The following is a 5,726-nucleotide window of genomic DNA, read 5'->3' as shown; positions in this document are numbered from 1 at the left end:
CGGGGCCCGAGACCCGGACCGTCCACCTGCTGGGCCAGCGCTGGCCGGGAGGGCCGGTCGCAGTATGGCTGCTGTTTGTTTAACCCTCCGGTGTGTTGTAGGCGCTCTCCAGACGCGGTTGCACCGTGTCTGCCACAGCCCTCGTTGTGCATCGGAGGAAACGGAAATGGAGAGAAGTCAAGTAACTCACTCGGCCGCTGTCGCGCAGGACTGGGACTGGCTCCAGGCAATCGACTGTCAGATTCCAAAGCTGTTTTTTCCATTACACCAGCGCAGCCCCTGTCTCAACAAGGTCTGAAATGACAGCAGACAAAAATGAGTATTGCTGCGGTGTTCATCCAAGCCCTCGTGCCGGGTTTGGTCATTTGAAGGTATTGACATTTGATTTTTATTTTTATTTTTTAACATTTTCAAACCCTGTAAAATCCTGCCAAGTTTGAAACCTCGAGAAAAAATATTTAGCTTAAATATTTTACCGACTTAAAAGTAATCAAGCTCTATAAGAATAATCAATGGACACAAGACACTGTCTGAGTGAGGGGCTGAGGGCTGTTTTCAGGCTGGCCGGGGGAATGTCAAGGGGGGGAAAAAGGAGACATGTGTAATACTCTTTGTAATACTTTAAGAAATAAAACAAAATTAAATTAAAAAAAATAAAACGCAAAAAACAAAGTAATCAATGCTCATTCCAATATCCACGTTCAGGCACTTAAATTCTATCTGATGGAATCACGCCTGCGGGTTGGATTCGGGTGATAAATGAGCAAGCATCACTACATTCACGATTGAAAAAATTTTTTAATCACTTAATAGAATCTGTGCTATGTTGATGAGTGTAATTTTTTGTTGTACAGGACACGCAAACCTTACCAACATAAAACAAGGGTGTTTTTTTCCGCCTGCCATTTACTTTAAGAATAAAAAGGGCCATGATTTTGGATTTTTCAAAACTTGACTGAAAACCAGCTAATGTGGGCAGTGCTGTGCTATCCTTGTGTATCATGTAAATAGACCACAAATAACTTAAATGGCCCATATGAGATGAGATCCTGCCACACTTAAAACACAAGAGCTGAAAGGTGTAGCGCAAAGCCTGAAGAATATAAGAAATTATTATAGCCCGATTGGCGTGTCTTGGTGATTGAGTATTGATCTATGAACCAGGAGGTCTCGGCTCAATTCGGATCAGGGTACATGCCCTGGTTGCAGGCTCAATCCCCAGGGTGGGGCTTGCAGGAGGCTGCCAATCAATGACTCTCTCTCATCATTGATGTTTGTATCTCTCTCTCTCCCTGTCCCTTCCTCCCTGACATCAATTAAAAACAAAAAAGAAATTATTATAAACCACTTTGTAGAATATTTAAAAAAAAAAATAGCCTGAATCCAAAAACATAAAAGCTCTTCATCAACAATACAGAATTGCAAACCGTCATTAAAATCTGCTGTATAGCCCTAACCGGTTTGTCTCAGTGGATAGAGTGTCGGCCTGCGGACTGAAGGGTCCCAGGTTCGATTCCGGTCAGGGGCATGTACCTTGGTTGCGGGCACATCCCCAGTAGGGGGTGTGCAGGAGGCAGCTGATCGATGTTTCTCGCTCATCGATGTTTCTAACTCTCTATCCCTCTCTCTTCCTCTCTGTAAAAAATAAAATATATTAAAAAAAAAAAGAATGACAACCTAGAGTTCGGAGGAAGTGCCTTAAGAGAGGGATTGGTAACAAAGAAAAAGGAATTGCTAGCTCTGCCCTTTGTACTAATCGAGATTCCAAGAAAATTAATCCAGAAATTATTGAAAGTTGCTTAAGGAAAGTAAACTTTTAAAACATTTTTGATACACATTAATTATATAGAGTATAATACCAATATAAGTAAAATCTAACACTACTTAGGCCTCCTTTTTATAGTAATTATAAATGATTCTTAACTATTCTCAAGGGCAGGGACTTTACTAGAGAACACTCATTCACAAACACTTGACTTTTCTAAGTTTAGTCATTGTAGATATTAAAAGTAGCCCAAGAGCCCTGACCGGTTTTGCTCAGTGGATAGAGCGTCGGCCTGCTGACTCAAGGGTCCCAGGTTCGATTCCGGTCAAGGGCATGTACCTTGGTTGCGGGCACATCCCCAGTGGGGAGTGTGCAGGAGGCAGCTGATCGATGTTTCTAACTCTCTGTCCCTCTCCCTTCCTCTCTGTAAAAAATAAATAAAATATATTTAAAAAAAATAAAAGTAGCCCAAGAATTTCTTTAAAAATGACTACTGAAGTCTAAGATGTGCAAACAAGTGTATTTACATCCCTTTGCTCTTTTCATATGTCTTCATTGATAGCTACTTAAAAGAATAAATGTCTATATCAAAACCTTTTGTTTTAAAGGTTTTTAAAAAATATGTTTTTATTGATTTCAAAGAGAGAGGAAAGGAGAGAGAGAGAGAAGAGAGAGAGAGAGAGAGAGAGAGAGAGAGAGACATCCATTGGCCATGCCCCAGCCTGCAACCCAGGCATGTGCCCTGACTGGGAATGGAACTGGCAACATTTTGGGACGACTCTCAACCAGCTGAGCCACACTGGCCAAGGCTCATATCAAAACTTTTATTAGCTTTTATTTTGTCCCAATTAAGTATACAAAATCACAGACAGAACGTGTGTGTCTTGAAAACAGTCCAATATGACACAACGTTTCATGAATAGAACAGTCAAATATAAAATACCATTTCAAATAATGACAAAGATTCATGATTTCAGAATTTTAGCTGATTCAGGCTTAATAATCTGTGAACTAATTCGAAATGAGTGAGGTTTCACCAAACTATCTGCTGGCAATGCAACAGCCAATGACCTTCACCAACAAGATTCTGAGCTCTACCAGTATTATAGCAGATGTCACTTCTGCAAGGGTTATACAGGATTCACTTACTTGGTGCTTAGGGTTGTGTTCCAATCTCTGTTCTTTTTAAAAATATATATTTGTCTATTGATTTCAGAGAGGGAGAGAGAGATAGAAACATCAATCATGAGAGAGAATCGTGGATCAGCTGCCTCCTGCACGCCCCACACTGCGGATGGAACCCACAACCTGGGCGTATGTCCTGACCAGGAATCAAACCGTGACCTCCTGGTTCATAGGTAGATGCTCAACCACTGAGCCCACGCCGGCCGGGCCCAGTCTCTGTTCCTAGCATTTTACAAATATTAACTCATTGAATCCTCACAACAACACTCTGAGCTGAGACTCCTATTAGTCCATTTACAGAAAATGAAGCAAGAGCAAGACAGCGAGGGTCCCTCCCATTTCAGTTATACGATCAGTAACACTAGGTTTGTTGCCTAATACACCGGGGAGAACAAAGGCTTATGTCTCCCCAAACCAGGAATTACTACAAAACTTTTCCTGCCAACAACCTAATAAATTGTTCTAGAAGCCAAAGGATGGGTTAAATTCAAGTGCTATCGTCTCCAGATCACACCAACTGGGACCAAAGCTAATTGAGCACCTACCAGTATTTGGCTTCCCTTTGCTCTTCCTGCTATGTTTAAACTATAAAGCAGTAACCACTACAGACGTATAGGAAATTTACTAAAAAGTGGAGGCAAAGCTGAGATTGATTGCAAAGAACAGAGTTAAAATGAGGAAATGAAGTTAGGAATGACCGTGTTGACTCTTGAAGAAAACCCAGTGAACAGAACTTAACCTTAAAGGGACTACCAGTGGTTCTCAACCTTCCTAATGCCGCGACCCTTTAATACAGTTCCTCATGTTGTGGTGACCCCCAATTTCATTGTTACAAATTGAACATAATTAAAGCATAGTGATTAATCACAAACACAATATGTAATTATATATGTGTTTTCCGATGGTCTTAGGGGACCCCTGTGAAAGGGTCGTTCGACCCTCAAAGGGGTAGCGACCCACAGGTTGAGAACCGCAGGACTAGACCGATTTCTCCTTGAAAAATACTTTAAAAACTCGTAAGAGAGTATCTGTTCTGCTCAGGAAATCAAACATCTGAGTGTTAATTAGTGACCCCTCGTCTCCTCGCCTGTGAAATCTCATCTTCACACGTTCATAGGGAACAGAAAAAGCACAAGTATAGGCATACCACCAAGATAAACAGGAAGATGAACTCTGAGTTCTGGGAAAAGCAGCTAAAAATGCGAGCCATTTTCTAACTATAGTGTTGGGACACGCACAAGTAGGTGTCGTCGGGAAATAGCACCTGCTCCTCTCTGTACTGGGGGTTCTGCCAGCTGCACACATGAGCTGTGTGCCTCCCCGAGCACGGAGCCAGCTTCCCTGTCCAGTAAGCTCGCTTCCCTATGCACACAGAATCATTAAATAGGCCCTGACCAGTTTGGCTCAGTGGATAGAGCGTCGGCCTGCAGACTGAAGGGTCCCAGGTTCGATTCCGATCAAGGGCATGTACCTTGGTTGCAGGCACATCCCCAATAGGGAGTGTGCAGGAGGCAGCTGATCGATGTTTCTCTCTCACCGATGTTTCTAACTCTCTCTCCCTCTCCCTTCCTCTCTCTAAAAAATCAATAAAATATATTTTTAAAAAAAGAATCATTAAATAGGCTTTCTCTGTATTCAGGGAATTTATCACCCAACTTTTTGAGCTTGCAATTCAAAAATTACCCACCAGTCCAGTTAAAAATACATCATCTCATCTCAGGAAATATAACATAAAACTTTGCAACCATTTCTCATTGCAGTGAAATTTTAAAAAATATCTTTTCATTGATTTCAGAGAGGAAGGGAGAGGGAGAGAGACATAGAAACATCAATGATGAGAGGGAATCATTGATGGGCTGCATCCCCCACACCCGCTACTGGGGATCGAGCCTGCAACCCAGGCATGTGCAGGGACGGGGAATCAAACAGTGAACTCCTGGTTCAACCATTGAGCCACACCAGCCGGGCTACAGTGAGTCTTTTATTACAAACATGGAAAAATATATAGTATGTATTAATGTAATTACGCGATGAGGTTTTCTTTTCCCTAACAAATATTGCCTTGATGCTGAACGGACTCTTAGTGTGGTTGCAATCAGTAACATATACCAATCCAATTTGGAGACAGTTAAATAATTTTTTCAGTCACACTTTCTGGGGTGAAAAACGTAAACATACACAAAAATAGAGATAATAGTATAATCAACCTCAACCTGAATTCATTCAACAATTATCCACATTTTTGCATTCTTGTCTCCCCTCCCATTTTGTCTTTATTTATGTAATTTTTATTGAGATATAGTTGACCTATAACATTGTATTAGTTTTCGGTGTGCAGCACAATGCTTCGATATATGTGAAGACTGTGAAATACGTGAGCACCCATTCCCTCGTGTATTGCAACTTTTTTCCGTGTGTTGAAAACTTTGAAGATTTATTCTCTTAGCAACTTTCAAATAACAATAGAGTATTAACTATTGTCAGCACGCGGTGCATTAGATCCCAGGACTCATGACCACCTTCATCCATTTTACCCGCTTCCAACCCCTGCCTCTGGCAACTACCAGTTTGTTCTCTGTGTCTGAGTTCAGTTTCTCTCTCTTTTTTTTAGATTCACATATATGTGAGATCGTATGGTATTTGTCTTCTGCTGTCTGACTTGTTTCACTTGGCATAATAATGCCCTCGAGGTTGACTTCCACCGGCACCAACTCAGGATGCAGGTTAGCCAAGGCTCAAGACACCCTGATATCTGCGTCCACCGGCTCCACCAGCC

Source organism: Myotis brandtii, unplaced genomic scaffold (assembly GCF_000412655.1).
Source record: "Myotis brandtii unplaced genomic scaffold, ASM41265v1 scaffold1026, whole genome shotgun sequence".
In the NCBI taxonomy this organism is placed as follows: Eukaryota; Metazoa; Chordata; class Mammalia; order Chiroptera; family Vespertilionidae; genus Myotis; species Myotis brandtii.
This window is presented reverse-complemented; position numbering follows the sequence as displayed.